Raw genomic sequence first — 17,791 nt, 5'->3', positions numbered from 1 at the left:
ACAACCTCAGATAATCAAAACTACAACATCTAAGGCATGGGTGACTTTTGCAAGCAAGTTCACAATTATGGTTTTACAAATCCAAAGCACATACTTGGAAAGTATGACATGCAGGACACTCTTATGCTAAAGTTATTTGTAACCTAGACAACTTTGCTTTATAGGAAATATTAATTAATAGGAGATATTAATTATTATGATTTGCAAGAGATATTACATTTTAATACTGAAAGGAAGGTGAACAAAAGTAGTTTAATTTATTTTATGTTTTAAATATCATTAACAATCCAGATTCTTTGCATATGTCTAAAAGCAAGTGCAAACAGTACAAATATTAAAAATTAGTCAAAACCCTTCAACAAAACTCATAGAAACATAGAAAATAGGTGCAGGAGTAGGCCATTCGGCCCTTCAATATGATGATGGCTGATCATCCAACTCAGTATCCTGTACCTGCCTTCTCTCCATACCCCCTGATCACATTTGTCCCATTGATATTTTGAATAGTGCCCATATGAAGTAAGTAATAGTATATTAATGAACAAACTGTGTAGCAATCCTGCTGTTGTCAATGATTTCAAGCAGATGAATGCCACAAATATAAAAATGGTTCCTTATACAGAGTCACCTGTGCTTGACTGTGGAATTGTGGGTAATATTGTTACTTGAAGTCTGAATGGTCGAAGGGCCGAATGGCCTACTCCTGCACCTAATTTCTATGTTTCTATGTTTCTATGAATGGTACCAACAAAACACATTTGCTAACAGCTATTGTCACATGGACTGTGACATCTAAAAATTTACCTAATGGTTCAGTTCAGATATGAAGAAAGTTCCATTATGCAATAATGCTGAACTTACATTATAAATTCAGAAGTTTCTGCCCAACTGTTTAAGACACCATAGAAAGTATAATCTGGTATCAAATATGTGTTCACTTGTTCAAATAGAGTGGTTATAGTTTAATCCTGGCAAAGGCCAAACAAAAATTATGGGAATTTGGTTGCCTGGTATCTGAACTGCAGTTACAACCGTGAAGTATAAATGTAACCCCACGTCACTGATGTAATAGATTAATTTTGGGGCTAATCGTATTCTAAAGTTTGATATTCCATATTTTAATAAGAAAAATGCTCTACTTTTACTTGTTATTAAAAGGCTACTAAAAGAATTATGTGCTCAAAAATTCAAAATGCTGAAGTTGTTTACTTGTGAATTCAGAAACATGTTAATAATGATGGTAGACAGGGATTTTCGTCCATCTTTTTGTTCAAAATGAAGGTTCAACTTCACTTTGCGTGCATGAATTTAGCATCTTTGGTAAAATGCATCACAGTAGTTTTCACTTAGTAAGACATCATCATGAAATTAAATGAGCACCTTTGACCACCATAAAAGGTAAAAGTTTAAAAAGTTAAAAGGTGTTATTTGAAAAGATATGAATCTATAATTTAAAAAAAGACACAACTACTGCCACACTACTTTGTGTTTTTTTTTGTAAACCAACATCTGCAGCTCCTTGTTTCTACATTTAATCTATAATTATTTGGATTAAAGGCATTGAAAATTAAAAAAAAAAAACTGCTCCTGAGATAATACTCATTTCCTAGACTTTTATTCCGCATTCAATCATTATTTCAATCACTGGATGTTTCCGGTATTAATAAGGATTTAAGGTTTGCTTTCACAAATGATGTCAGCACCAGTGCAATCTGACTGTATAGATGACCTGCCATCTGCTATTATCCTATTTCCCATGCTTCCCACATCACACAAGTTCATGTAATAAATTAAATGAATGCTTTATTGTTTTTTTTCAGATTTTCATACAGTATATATTATAATTGTAAATGCAACATAAAAGGTACTGCTGAAAGCAAATTGAACCCTCTCTGACTGAATTGCAGTGAGACCAATTCACACGATAATACAAGCTGATTAAATAGCTGTTTTCTGGCTGCCATCAACATTTCTCATTAAATAACCAGCTACATTGGTAAGTGCACCGAGGATGTCACTGTCATTAAAACCTTCACTGCACGTGGAAATGAAAAGCCATGAATGACAGCAGAGGTGCGCTCGCTGCTGAGGGGCCGTGATGCAGCCTACAGAGCCGGTAACACAGCCGTTCTTCGATCTACCAGGACTGCACTGGAAAAAGGACTCAAGGCAGTGAAACGTGCCTATGCAGAGAAAATCCAAGGACACCTCTGTGACACTGGAGACACCAGGAGGATGTGGAAGGGAATCCAAACACTGACAGGGTACAAGGCAAGGCAGCAGGTAACTGACACCGACATTTCTCTTCCAGATAAACTGAACAATTTCTTTGCACGTTTTGATACAGCTAACACCACACCCAAGGGGAGAGCCAGCCCCTGCTCACAAACTGACCAACCAGTCCTGATCATAGACTCAATGGACACACGGAGAACCCTGTCGAAGGTCAACCCGTGGAAAGCAGTTGGACCCGAAAACATCCCAGGACGGGTGCTCAAGGAATGTGCTGATGAGTTAGCAGGTGTGCTAACAGACTTCTTCAACATCTCCCTTAGTCAAGCCATCGTCCCCACATGCCTCAAAAATTCCACAATAATCCCAATAGCAAATAAATCAGTTGTGGCCTGCCTAAATGATTACCGCCCTGTCGCCCTGACCCCCATAGTAAAGAAGTGCTTTGAACACCTGGTTAAACCTCACATTACTGCCTCCCCTCATCGTTAGACCCCCTCCAGTTCGCCTATCGCCCCAACCGTTCTACAGAAGATGCCATCTCTACTACGCTGCACACAGTACTCACTTATCAGGAAAACAAAACACCTACGCCAGAATCCTGTACATTGACTTCAGCTCAGCTTTTAACACCATCATCCCACAGAGACTTGTGGAGAAACTAACCCTGCTGGGCCTCAACACCACCCTGTGTCACTGGATCTTGGACTTTCCGACAGAGAGACCGCAGTCAGTCCGTGTTGGCAAGAACGCCTCAGGCTCGATCACGCTGAGCACCGGCTCCCCTCAAGGCTGTGTGCTCAGCCCGCTGTTGTTCACACTGCTCTCACATGACTGTGCTGCCAGATTCAGGGACAACAGGATTATAAAATTCGCAGATGACACCACAGTGGTGGGACTCATCAGTGGAGAGGATGAAACAATGTATAGGGAGGAAGTGAAACAACTAGTGGACTGGTGCGGCAACAACAACTTAGAATTAAACGTCGCCAAAACAAAGGAGATGATTGTGGACTTCAGGAGGTCGCAGCCAAAATACACACCCCTCAACATCAGTGGCACCACGGTGGAGAGAGTGGAGAGCATAAAGTTCCTCGGAGTGCAAAACTCAGACAGTCTCACCTGATCCAGGAACAACACTGGGATTGTCAAACGGGCCCATCAGCGACTGCACTACCTGAGGAAACTCAAACAAGCCTCACTCCCCACCAACATCCTCAGGACTTTTTACAGGGGCACAGTGGAGTCTGTACTCACGTACTGCATAAATACGTGGTACTCCAACTGCAACTGCTCAGACAGGAAGGCTCTGCGTCTCCCTACCCTCGGTACAAGAACTATTCCAGAGACGCTGCCTGAAAAAAGCACTGAGAATAGCTAAGGACAGACTGCACCCACTCCACAAACATCTGGATCTCCTGCCATCAGGCAAGAGATACCATAGCATAAAAGCCCAGACAACCAGACTGCTAAACAGCTTCCTTCCACAGGCTGTGAGGCTGCTAAACAGTCACTCCACCTGATTCTACTGCTTTGCACTGACAATTTAATAACTCTGGCACGGATCACTTAAATCAGCTGCCCAGGACATTTTATGACTGTTTTTACTGTATGTTAATGTTGCTGTTTTTACCTGCACTTTTTAACTATTCGTACTGTTTTATCAGGGACTGGAATGTTTTTATTGTTTTTATTATGTGAAATGTTTGAGTTTTATGTGCGATGCTCCGGTATTCCCTGGGAAACGTCTCCTCATTTTGCACTGTACAATTGTTGCTTTGCAAGATGACAATAAAGGTTGATGATGATGATGATGACACCAACTAAAGTTATGCAACACTAGGCAATGAAACGTCTCAATTAGTGTTAATGCACAGCTTCAGAAATATTAAATCATATAACCTATCTCTGCTTGTATTCTCAGAGTTATATTATGACAGCACATTTACACTATCAAGGCAGCATTGAATATAGTTTGGATTTGTTAGCTGAGGCCCTTGTGAACCCTAAACCTATGACAAATCCTAACCCTAACCGTGTTTCCTTTAAAGAACAATTAAATCGAACTAAAAATAATGTGCATGAAAAGGTATGTGAATGCAAAATATCCTAAAGAATTGAAAGCAATTAATATTGCAACATAGAGAAGTATACCACACACTTTGCATATAGCAAAGTCCTGCAAATGAGGTAAATGAGAGTTTAAAATTTTTGAGGTTGTGGAGAGATAATTATTGAAAGATCCTCTTCAGATACTATCACGGGATACTGAGATAGAATCTTGCATCTTCATGAGAAAGTTTCATTTGAAAGACAGCACGTATGCAGAAAGAGTCCCACAGTTGTCTGGACTACATCTCCTCCCACCCTGGTACTTGCAAAGATGCTATCTCCTATTCTCAATTTCTGTGCCTCCACCGTATATGCTTCCATGATGAGGCTTTCGATTCTAGGACATTTAAGATGTCCTCTTTCCTTAGTTTCCCGCCTTCTGTCTTAGATGGTGTAGATTGGTTACTTCTTACTAACCACTTGTAGTGCTTGTTAGTAGAAGCTCTGCTTACTATGCAGTTTATATTATCAGAAGACTGCTTAAGTAATTAGTCTGAGTAGCTGCTAGTTTACTTTAACACCTGGCAGAAGAATGCTGTGAGTGAACTTTAATAAACAGGTGTTGTACCGTGACGTATGTAAGGCTCAACCCATTACATGGTGTCAAGAAGTAGTTTCTTACCCACCTCGTTTATTGGGTTTTACTTCTTTCTAACTTGTTTTATGTGCCTGTTATCTCCATCATGGCAAATTTCTCTTGACGTCCTAGTCCTCTGATCTTTGACTCTGATATCGCCAAATGATGGTACCTTTTCAAGCATGACAACACCCACTACATTCGTATCATTCATCGCAATGATCCGCCAGAGGTACGTGCTTCCGTACTCTTAAACCTTGCTGGCCCTGAGGCAATGAAGTGTGCAGATCGTTTTACTTTTGTGCCTGCTGATTTGGACCACAACAATCTGGTCCTGGTGCCTGCAGAAACGATTTATGACCCTGCTGTTCTACTTGCAAAGTTCAGACAGCTGTGTGACCTCCCTTCGAATTCTATAATCGAACGCACAAAGGTTTTTGCTCGTTTCCAACAACAGGCCGAATCCGTTGAGTGTTTTTTGAGCAACTTAAAGCACATGGCTGCGCGCTGTCATTTTGAGAATTTATGCGATGATCTGATCCGCGACAAACTCATTGGAGGTATGCTCAGTGATAAAGTGTGAGACAAACTGCTTCGTAACACTGAACTGACTCTAAATCAAGCCGAACACTCCTGTCGGATTGCTGAAATAACGACTTCTCACACAAGGTCTGTAACCTCTGGGCAGCGTTCCCAGTATAGTGTCAACCTTGCCGATACCTCCTATTGTAACAAGCCTTCACGGCCTTCCCCTCCCTGGCAGCAACAAAGGTCTACTGCTCGGTTCCCCAATTGTAACAATTCTCTTGCTCCAGGTTGGGAATTCTGCATTGCTTATGGCAAAATTTGCAACTACTGTAAGAAATTTAACCACTTTGCAAAATGTTGCTGTTCCCCTGCGACTCAAACCGTCACAAGAACAAATGTGCACCTGCTATAACATGAACCTACTGATAACGAAAACCAAGAGCTAGATGCGCCATCCCCCACTCTCCTCTCTGAAAGCCAAGATAACAGTTCATACATTCACTCCCTCCTCCCTTCCTCTAACGAGCAACTCGAACCTGAAGTCACCATGATTGTTAATAACAACACTGCGATCGCTAAGATTGATACCGGAGCGAAGTGTAATGTTGAAAAAGCTTTGGCCACATTACGGGACTACGGGGGTGAGATCCTGCATCCACTTGGATAAACTGATTTGAACTGCATCATAGACTCGGGGTATCATACCGTTAAGTATTTATCGTCCGAGGGGATTCTGCAACTCTGCTTGGTATCAATACAAACCACGATCTGGGCCTAGTCTACTTTGGCCCTGCTGTCCATCAACTCATTCTCGCCGAGGGCCCCACTCAGCAGATACTCTCATGATATAAAGAACTGTTTATCGATGAGCTTGGTAAGCTGCCCATAAAATACAATATCACCGTTGATCCCAAAAGCACTCCTGTGGTCTGAGCCCGACATCGTGTTCTGCATGCCATGTGCGACAGAGTACACAATGAGCTCCAGCTGATGGTCTCCCTAGGTGTCATAGCTGCAGTTACTGACAGATCTGACTGGGTTTCCACTATGGTGGTTGCAACAACAAAAAAACAAGGAAGAAATCCATATCTGCATCAACCCCAAGGACCTAACCACAGCAATCAAACGGCCACACTACCCTATGCGAACAGTAGAGGAAGTTGCTGCTCAAATAGGCAACGCCAAAAGCCAAAAGCTCGTTTTTCCAGACTCGTCCAGCCTTACTATGTTCTGCATCCCCTTTGGCCATTACAAATTCCTGATAATGCCCTTTGGCATCAACTCTGCCAGCGAGGTTTTCCAGCACACAATGGAACAACTGTTTGCGGCGTATCCACGCGCCATCATTGTTGATGACATTCTCGTTTATGGACGCGATTTGGCTGAGCATGACACCAATCTGAAGAGAGTGCTGGACCGTGCCAAAGACATTCAGCTCAAGCTCAATCGCCCGAAATGTAAGTTTTGGGTCGTGGAAGTTACCTTGTTGGGCATGTTTTCACTAGTGATGGTCTCAGACTGGACCCATCAAAAACTACTGCCATCAATGAGATGCCGGTTCCTACTGATGTTACGCCTTTACAAATATTCCTTCAACTACCTGGGGAAATTTATTCCCAACCTCAGCGATATATCTGCCCCCCTGCAGGAACTGACACACAAAGACACTGAATGGTCCTGGTATCCACAGCACCAAAGAGCTTTTGACATCCTCAAGATGCAGCTGGCCAGCGCATCCACCCTCGCCTACTTCGCTTTAGAGTTGCCAGTGACACTCACATATGATGCGTCTCAGTACTGACTTGGCGCTGCCTACCGACAGCCCACTACCGATGGCGACTACAAACCTGTTGCATATGCCTCCTGCACACTGACCGACACTGAACAACGTTACGCCTAAATTGAAAAAGAGTTACATGTAGTGGTTTTCGCCTGCACGAAATTCAAATACTTTATTTTTGGGAAATCTGTGACTATAGAAACAGACCACCAGCCACTTGTCAACCATCTTGAATAAACCCATTCAGGCTTCTCTGGCTCGCTTGCAACGGACGACAATGCAACTGCAGCGTTTTGATTTCAACATAGTCCACAAAAAGGCAAGGACATGCACATAGCCGACACGCTATCAAGGGCCCCACGCAAAGCCAGCGAAAAACAGCCCTCTGAACAAGACCAGTTCTCAGTAATGAAGGTATCGTGTGCTCCCACTGATTGCCTAAGCAGCCTGGCAGAGCACACGGCTGCTGACGAGACTTTACAATTGCTGTCCGCAGTCATCTGGCGTGGTTGGCGGGATAAACAACACAGCAGCCCACTTGGGCCACCCCGGTGTGGAGGCAACCTTACAACGGGCGCAGAGCATGTTTTACAGGTTTGGTATGACCAAGTACATACGTGTAAAAACTGAGGTCTGCGCCATCTGCAAAAGCCTAACACCACACCAGCAGGAACAACCTTTACTATCGCACCCAGTTCTTCCTCTGCTGTGGTCCACGTTAGCCACTGTTATATTCGAATGGCATGGGAAACACTATCTGGTTCTCGTCGACTCATATTCAGGCTGGTTCGAATTTGACCTACTTCAAACTATCACATCTGAAGCAGTCATTCAGAAGTTGCAACGCCATTTCTCCATGCACGGTTCCCTGCACGCCTCCTATCTGACAACGGCAGTCAGTTCACCAGTCAGCTCTTCAGAAACTTTGCTCAACAATGGGACTTTCGACATATCACCAGCAGCCCTGAGTTTCCGCAGTCCAGCAGATTCGCCGAACTGGCTGTCCAAAGCGCAAAACAACTAATGTAGCGTTCTTATCTTGCTAAATTCGACGTATACCTGGACTTGCTCAACTTGAGGAACATTGACCGCGATCCCATACTGAGTTCTCCAGCCCAACGACTGATGTCTCGCCAAACCCGTCCAGCCCTGCCCTGCCCGTGTCCCAGCAGCTGTTGCTGCTGTAGGTCCATTAACCTCCCGCGGTACAGAAACAACTACAAATGAAGCGCGATGCACAAAAACGATCTTTTGACAAGTCCAGTAAGCCACTTAAACCTCTCTCCAGTGGACAGGTTGTTCACCCCCAGACCAACAAGGACTATGGCCGCCTGGGTCACATCCACAGCACCTGCTAAAAAAACCACGCTCTTACCTGGTAAGTGCAGACGGGGGCATTTACAGATGCAACCATCAACATCCCCTTCCTGTGAAGGAACCACGTCCTGCAACTCTGTATCCAGAGGTCACACATTTTATATACCTTCCCACTGCTGGGCTGACTGCTCAACATACTGTGTGCCCCGCGGCCTCTCCACGGCATTCAGCGCCCAGCTCGCCTATTTCACCACCTCCACTCGGCGGGTCTCCAGTGCCTTCCCCGGTCACTTCACCAGTGAAAGGAGGAGACACAAATTTATACCACACGAGCGCCGGACGGGTCAGCAGGCCACCCCTTAGATACGGAGATTTTGTGTAATCAGCTATACTTCCCCATATGCGTTATTAGCGTTTTGGCTACTGTATTAATTCAATTTTCAATTTTCAATTAAAAAACTTTATTGGCATGATAAAAAATACATTGTTATATTGCCAAAGTATAAAACATGACATACATATTTAAAATGCATAAGTATAAATACAAGTATACAGTGCATGGATAGATATGTCCCTGTACATAAACTCGCAATAGGCCTATAGCCCTTTATTGATTGCTACACGTTCTTGCAGCTGTAAGCAGTACAACACAATAGCAAGTTTAGCAATTCAATATTAATTTCTTAGTGTCAGTTAATGTCAATTAGTGTGTGCGTACATATGTGCATGTTGGTCATTCACCGTCTCTCAGGTTGTGGCATGCTGTTACGTATTGTGCACCAAGATGTGCCGTATTTCCTTCGACAAGGATTATTCTTAGTTTTGATGTATCATCTAGTTCTTTAAAATCAGGGGTTGCCACACTGAGTTTGTCAAAGTATGCTTTCCTTGTTTTGTCAAATTTTTTGCATTTTAGGAGGAAGTGCACCTCTGTTTCAACCTCATCTGTCAAACAGTGGCCGCATATTCTGTTTTCTCTTGGTTGCCAGAATCTCTTCTGTCTTCCTTTTTCAACTGCCAAATAGTGGTCACTTAACCTGTATTTGGTGAGGGTCTGTCTCTACTTTATGTCTCTAACTGTTGAGAGTTAGTCTGCCAATTTATAATCTCTTTTTAGGGCACGGTAACATTCTAATCTGCTTTGGCTTTTGGTTTCTTTATCCCAATGTTCCAAATACGTTTATTTACATTGTTTGATAATTTGGTTCACTCTAACTGGTGATTGGGGATCAGTATTGATCTGAGGCTGGTCAGGATTTAACTGGATAGGGTTTAACTGGATAGGGGTAGTTAGTCTCAGTACCAACTGACACAGGGAACTCTTTTCTGGTCTCCCCTCTTGTGTTTGAAGGGCTTTAAACTGGAGGGGTTAAACTGGGGGGCTAGATTTAAGGTGATTCTAAAAATTTAGTGCTCTTTTCTGGATATTTATTATCAGTTGGTATCTCTCTCTCTCTCTTTCTGTCTGTCTGTCTCTCTCTGTTTCTCTGTCTCTCTATGTGCTCTCTCTGATTATCTCTCTGTCTCTCTCTCGGTCTCTTTCTCTCTGTATTTAACCACCATGTATCAATGCTTTATTTTGTCTCTACAAGGAAAGATGTAGATTGGTTACTTCTTACTAAACTTGTTAGTAGAAGCTCTGCCTATTATGCGGTTTATATTATCAGAAGTCTGCTTAAGTAATTAGTCTGAGTAGCTGCTAGTTTACTGTAACACCTTGCAGAGAATGCTGTGAGTGAACTTTAATAAACATGTGTTGTACCTTGACGTATGTATGACTCAGCCCATTACAGATGGATCGATCACCTGCATCACCCGTGGCCCATTGTTCTGTTCTTGCCCATTCCTCCGCCAGAGTGAACAAGGATAGAATTCCCCTATTCCTCACCTTTCACCCCACCAGCCTTTGCAACCAACTCATTATACTCTGACATTAATGCTACCTCCAATGTGATCCCACCACTGGTCACATCTTCCCATCCCCACCCCTTTCTGCTTTCCACAGACATTACTCACTCTGCAACCCATTGGTTCAATCACCCATTCCCTTTATATCAACGAGACCTGCAAGCTATTATCCATAGCAGAGAGTTCAGTGCAAATAAACTCAAATTCAGAAAGGAATTATTTCTACCAAGGGTTCACACAGTGTTTTGAATCACCGCATGCCAGCAGTATTCTTGAGTTTGGAGTAACAATCATCTGTGCTGAAAAATATGTCTTCAGATTTGGGCACTGTACATTCTTATCAACTAGCCTGAAACTTTGACAGTGATCCAATATGTGCTTTAATCTACAGATTCTTTTACCCTTTTGCCAGAATGTCCTTTCACAACTAAAGCATATTCTGCAGCACTCCAACACTCCCTATCAACTTTCCAAGGACACATTGCACTGTCATCTTGCATAGTTTCCACTCAGGAACTAGACTCGTCAGATACTTTTTATCTTTGCAGTGATAAAAGTATCATTCTGAATCTGGTGTTTTAACAACTGCTATAATGTTTTAACTATGTAGCTTACTTGATGTCTTGAAAAAACAATGAAAAGGCTTTAATTTCACTATTTTAATTAATGCTGAGAGCAGTGTAAGAAATGTAGATTTGGGTAACATTGTAACAAACATTACCCATCTGCACTATGCCAAACCACAAGACAGGAAATAAGGGCCTTGGTGTGTGAACAATCTCCCCAGTGTACGTCAGCTCCTTACTCAAATTGCGTCAATGGACCCCAGACCTTCCTGTGAGATTGTATGACTTCTAAATGTTGCTGTAGACTCTTATTTTCTACATTATCACTCACAATCAATTATAGTTATACGTGTAAAGTGCAAGGCATAGGTCACAGCTCCTGTTTAAACATTGTAATGCATCTGTTGGATAAAAAGCACAACTTGGGCATGTAGCAGGATCACTCTGCAGCTTGCTCAATATTATTAAAATGTGATCTCCATTACCAGCTTATAATAAAATTCAAATAAAAGGAATTCTTTTAATTCAATAAAATTAGTTACTCTGCAACATTGCAATTATAAGTGTTATAATGATCCAGTTATAAGCAGGGCAACATATGAACTTCAGATAAAATTTCCAATTTTTACTTATCTCCTTGGCAGCGATAAGTCTAGAAACAGAACGTTGTTCGTAACAGTGGCAGTGTCAGAGAAATTTTATGACAGATTATTTTTACATTATAAAAGGCAGAAAATCACATTTTATGTTAAAAATCCATAGACTTGGGAGGACAGACTGAAAAGTGGCAATTATTTTCAGAACAGTAAATGCATGCACTCATGCTGAAGGTCTTTGCTTCAGGCTGTGATGCTGCCACTGTGATGCTGCCACTGTGATGCTGCCACTGTGATGCTGCCACTGCCACTGCCACTGCCACTGTGATGCTGCCACTGTGATGTTGCCACTGTGATGCTGCCACTGTGATGTTGCCACTGTGATGCTGCCACTGTGATGCTGCCACTGCCACTGCCACTGTGATGCTGCCACTGTGATGCTGCCACTGTGATGCTGCCACTGTGATGCTGCCACTGCCACTGCCACTGTGATGCTGCCACTGCCACTGCCACTGCCACTGTGATGCTGCCACTGCCACTGCCACTGTGATGCTGCCACTGCCACTGCCACTGCCACTGCCACTGTGATGCTGCCACTGCCACTGCCACTGCCACTGTGATGCTGCCACTGCCACTGCCACTGCCACTGCCACTGTGATGCTGCCACTGCCACTGCCACTGCCACTGCCACTGTGATGCTGCCACTGCCACTGCCACTGCCACTGTGATGCTGCCACTGCCACTGCCACTGCCACTGCCACTGCCACTGCCACTGCCACTGCCACTGCCACTGTGATGCTGCCACTGCCACTGTGATGCTGCCACTGCCACTGTGATGCTGCCACTGCCACTGCCACTGCCACTGCCACTGCCACTGCCACTGCCACTGCCACTGCCACTGCCACTGCCACTGCCACTGCCACTGCCACTGCCACTGCCACTGCCACTGCCACTGCCACTGCCAAAGCTAAAGGGGAATGAGAGGTAAGGCTAACGACAGCCGTGCACTCACTCGAGTTTACAAGATCAGGTAAATGCTGCAAATTTGAAAACAAATTAGAAAATCCCATAAAAGCACAGCAGGTCAGTAACTACTGTTGGAAAGAAACAAAAACAAACAAATCAATTTTTCAAGCTTGGTTCTTCTTCAGAACAGAGGCAGAATGAAGGGACAGATAATATTAGTGGAATTATAATGAAGCAAGTAGAAGGAAATGTAAAATGTAAACATATGAGTCAACCCAAATGTCCCCAGGACTTGTATTATCAGGATATACATACATCTAATTTGTACTTCTTTGATGATACAATCCCTACAGATAAGAATCTACAGTCCAGGTCCAAAAAAGTCATGGATTAAAACAAAGGAAAACACATAAAAGATAATGATCCAGCTATACTAATGCGACTGTTAATGGCTTACCAAAAAAGATCACAAGATTCAATTCTCTTTTATTTGCAGCAAGGTTATATTGTTTGTTCATTAATGGTCAAAAATCTATAAATATTCCTTTTCCACTGGAGCCAATATTAAATAACACAAGCAATCCACATGCTATTACCACACAGTGATTTATCCTTTTCTGAAAAAATATTTTGTTGCCTTTATTCCTGATTTACTATTCCTCAGATTAAATCAAGACACATCATGCGAGATGCCTTGACCAAGGTAATTATTTACAAAAGCACCTGGCTGCATACTGAGAAATGCTGCAGTGGTTATGTCGATGGTTTCTCGATTGTCCTGTTCATGCAACATGCACAAGTGACTAAATTAGCAAGCAGGCATTTGTTTCATGCTGGTTGATAGTCACCTGATTCCATTCACAGACACAACTAAAAACACCAAATGGGATGCAAGTATTGTAGTGGCCATTTGGCCTGTTTTGCATGTCATTGAAGATGGCATGTGCCTTTAAATTTTAGACTGCCCGTTTTATTGTGGGTGGGATTTATGACGTGTTTTTGGGCGTGTTTGGAGCTTAGATGCTGGCGCAGAAGTTTTAGTTTTTAGATTAGTTTGGAGAGACCATGGGGAAGGTTAAGCCTTCTGTCATGTGAGGTCATGTGAGGTCATGCGGGATCATGCGGATCTTGCCAGTGTTACGGAGACACGAGGAGTTTACTAATGTCTAAAGTAATAAGCTGGAGTTCGAAGAAGATTGTAGTAACGTAGTAAAGGAAGAAATTTGGATATATCCCACTGTTTTCTATCAACAATAAAGCATTTATTCATCAAAGACTGTGTTTTCAAGTCATATCTGAGAAGAAGCTCTGAAGGTCTCTGTGAGTGAGCTCGCATGCATTTAGAAGATACCCCCTTCAACCATTCTCATCCAAATAGTGGCTAGGGTACTAATTACCTGAAAGATTTGAAAATCTGCCGTTACAAGTATTGGTGCTCATTGTGAGATCAATACTACAAGCTGTACACAGTCATAATAGTGTTCAAGAAGGAACTGCAGATCCTGGAAAATCGAAGGTACACAAAACTGCTGGAGAAACTCAGCGGGTGCAGCAGCATCTATGGAGCGAAGGAGATAGGTAACGTTTCGGCCCGAAACGTTACCTATCTCCTTCGCTCCATAGATGCTGCTGCACCCGCTGAGTTTCTCCAGCATTTTTGTGTACCACAGTCATAATAGGTTCCTTTCAGTTTCACCTGTTCCAAACAATGGCCTAGAAATTGGGGTTTATTCAATTCTTTGTGCACTAAATGGGCGTTACATTTTGCCGCGCCAAATTGGGGACCACCCAACAAGATCATGTAGGTGGGACCTCCTGGCTTTAAGAAATTTCTATCATGGTTTTCTCCCTGTCCCTTGACGTCGTGGCATCTGACTTGATGGATCGCAGGGGACTGTTGCTTCCTAAGCTCACAGCATGCATCTGCTTTCTCACTTGTACTGCCTGCTGGGAGATGGGTCACTCCTGTTAAAGTGAACACTCCTTAAAGATAAATTGCAGAGGGAAGGAGGAAATGTAGATATGGTTGACATATCATGAAGGGATGGGGAGGGGAGGAAGGAATAAATAACACAGTGTGGTGCAATGGGGTGGGTCCCAGAGGAAGATTGGATCCCATGTTCATTACCACAGCTCACAACACACAGATGCTGCATCATTGTTGGCTGCATGATAAGAGCAGTGCATGTGGTGGAATTGGTGCATCCAAATACAATGTTCCAACAGGAACCCTTCAATTCCAGCATAGTTTGCAACTTTGGGCATGCATTCTCCTTGTTTAACTGGGGGTGAAAATAGGTCACAGGTCACAATATTTTAATGCCTTTTCTGCTGGTAAGCCAAAAATGTACAATGGTGATATACCCCCATGCTAGGGTGAATTGCATTAGAAGGTTCATGGATCAAACTCTAAGTAGGTTGCACTTTCATTGGCATTGAGCACTACCACTTCAAAACATGTACTAAATGTTTTATGTTTAAGACAAACACAGGCACAAATTGTTTTATTCTCCTCCACTGTCTAGACTAACGCATTCATCTCTTACTCATTATTCACTGATAATTGCAGAGTGCACTCAAAATGTTCTTGTCATTCCATTAAAAAAACTCAATGAGTACATATAACAAAACCAATGAACTTAGCAAAATGATTCTGTTCATCGAGCCCCTAATAATTTGCTCTTTGCATTATATATGTTTTATTTATGCATACGTTTAAACACTAATCAACATTAACAGAGGAAAATACTGGGTTTTGTAGTTTATGAATATTAAGAGATAAATACCAGACATTTTTTATAAACATGGGGCTGATCAATTTGAGATTATGAATATTCAAATAAATCCATTTGTTAACCAACTGCATCCATAACTAGTAGAGTTGTAGATAAAGTGAACGCTTACACTCCTTTACCCAGGGTAGAGGATTCTAAACTAGAGGACACAGGCTTAAGGTGAGAGGGGAGAGATTTAAGAAGGACCTCAGGGGCAACTTTATCCACTCATATGGTAGTCCGTATCTGGAATGAGTTGTCAAAGAAAGTTACAAAAGTTGTCAAAGAAGCAGATACAATTACGACTCTCAAAGGACATTTGGACAGATATATGGATAGGTAGGGTTTAGATGGCTGATGGCCAAATTCAGGTAAAAGGAACAAGCCCAATATGCAAACTTGGTCAGCATGGACAACATGGGCCAAAGGACCAGTTTCCATGCTGTAACGCACTATGACTATATTTGACCTGCCCGTGTAGTGTACAACTCAAGGGATGAATATTGAATTCTCCAGTTTCAGGTAATCCGCTCTGCATCTGCTCTGTTCCTTTCCCTCTCCTCCTAATACCTCTCACACACATCCTTTTTCCCCCACAATAACCCCCAGCTCCCATCACCATTTCTTTCTCTCTACCCCATCTACCCATCACCCTCCCAGTGGACTTGTTTCCCCTCCCTACAGTTTACCCTCTCTCTGCTGTTCCCATGTGTCACCACCCATTCGTATTCAGATCCATTATTCACCTTTATATTCTTTCCTTTCCATCAGATTCCAGAATCTACAGCTTTGTGTTCCACTTAATCCAGTCACTGTTACTCAGAATGTCACCAGAACGTGCACCAAAGATAGGAATGACATGAAACCTGACAGAAGAAGGAAAAGAGGCCGACCAAAACTCACATGGAGGCGAACATTCCAGAAGGATTTGGAAGCCCGGGATGCAAACCTATCGAGGGTGGAAGACGTCGCACATTACGGAACAGAATGGCGAAACCTTGCTGCCCAATGCACTCAACAGTGTGGGAGGAGCTAAGTCTAACTAAGTATGTCTCTGTTGCTATCTCCACCTTTTTCTCCCACTTGACTGTGCTCTGCCAATCTCTGCCGTATCCTGAGACGATGGGTCTTGGCCCAAAACATCAACTGTTGATTTCCGCAGGTGCTGCCTGATCACTGAGTTCCTCCAGCACTTCTCCTATTTGTACATTAGATTCCAGTATCTGCAGTCTCTTGTGACTTGACTTTGACCAATAAATATTTCATTGACATCCTCTTTCATCTCACTGGAAAATAGCACACAGAGGCTTTTTATCTCAAATAAAGAAAACTTGTCCGAATTATTTTTCAAGAATGCCTGTGGCAATTTACATTGTCAAAATGGTTTTTGCATGAATGGGTTGGGGATTTTACATTGTGTTGCCCTGGTAACACTGACATCATATTTTTCCCCCAGAACATGTGCATTTACAAAAGATGAATGCACATTGCTGTTGTGCATCAGATGTTGAAGTACAGCATTATTTTTCAAAACCCTGAGAAACAAATAATTTGTAAATACTGGGTTTATATCACCATAGGTTTGAGAATTTTGTTTGTCTTTCCTATGAACCAATTAGAGTCTTTACTGACCTGATTAAATTGTATCCCCTGAACAGAAATTAAAGGAAATCACAGGGAAACCGCTCCGTATTTCTGAAATTTTAATACATCATGGAACCTAAAAGTAACTGTAGAAACAGGGATTTTGTCCAAAAGCATCTTCAACTGTGTTAGAATGACATGATGAAGTGTTCCAGCTTGTTATCCACAAGATATGATGTATGTGTCATATCTTCTTGGTTTGTGATTTTTTTAAAATTAACTGCTATTCTCTATTACGTAGATTGTGTGCGGACGTGGCGCCGACAGACGAGAAGCCGAAGGAAAGAAGTGGAAGCCAAATAACCGAATGGAAACTAAGCCAAAACGCCAAATAACCGAATGGAAACAAAGCCGAAACGCCAACTAACCAAAAGGGTGAGACGCCTAAATGCAAACTAACCGAAAGGGCGGGATGCCTAAAAGCCAACTAACTGATAGGCTGCGTCCCCTAAAAGCAAACTCACCGAATGTCCGCTCTGCCGAAACACCACCTACCCGAAAGGCGGCGTCGCCTACAAGACAACAAACCATTGCCGCTCAACAGAAAAGTCAAATAACGGACATGACGTTGCTGGGGGGCGGGACTTGTCAGCGATTGGTCCAGACCCCCGTGTCCATCACATCACTGTGGAGGGAAGAATGAACATTGTTCCATACCTCCACTCCACCCGACCCGCAGCCCACGGAGGGTGGCCGTGGCAGAGTGGGGGCTGTCCCGAGGGATGTGCACCTTCGGCTGCTTACAACGTGGTGCTTGGGTTCAGGTTGCCCAGTCACCTATTGGCTTGTGT

The 17,791-nt window shown here is 42.9% G+C and overlaps 1 protein-coding gene and 1 long non-coding RNA gene across 3 annotated transcripts in view; both read right to left on the bottom strand.

Annotated features, from left to right (window-relative positions):
* Positions 1–17,791, bottom strand: part of LOC116978833 (cAMP-specific 3',5'-cyclic phosphodiesterase 4D-like) — a 724,969-nt gene that overhangs the window by 603,607 nt on the left and 103,571 nt on the right. The window lies entirely within an intron of this gene.
* Positions 1,086–10,287, bottom strand: LOC116978874. The gene is made up of 3 exons (XR_004413586.1): positions 10,171–10,287; positions 8,104–8,105; positions 1,086–1,096 (listed from the first exon to the last, which is right to left on the bottom strand). It is a non-coding gene; the product is annotated as an uncharacterized LOC116978874 (long non-coding RNA).

This window comes from Amblyraja radiata, chromosome 1 (genome assembly GCF_010909765.2).
Source record: "Amblyraja radiata isolate CabotCenter1 chromosome 1, sAmbRad1.1.pri, whole genome shotgun sequence".
Lineage (NCBI taxonomy): Eukaryota > Metazoa > Chordata > Chondrichthyes > Rajiformes > Rajidae > Amblyraja > Amblyraja radiata.
Note: the sequence above shows the minus strand (reverse complement) of the source record. Positions and strands in the feature narration are given on the sequence as shown.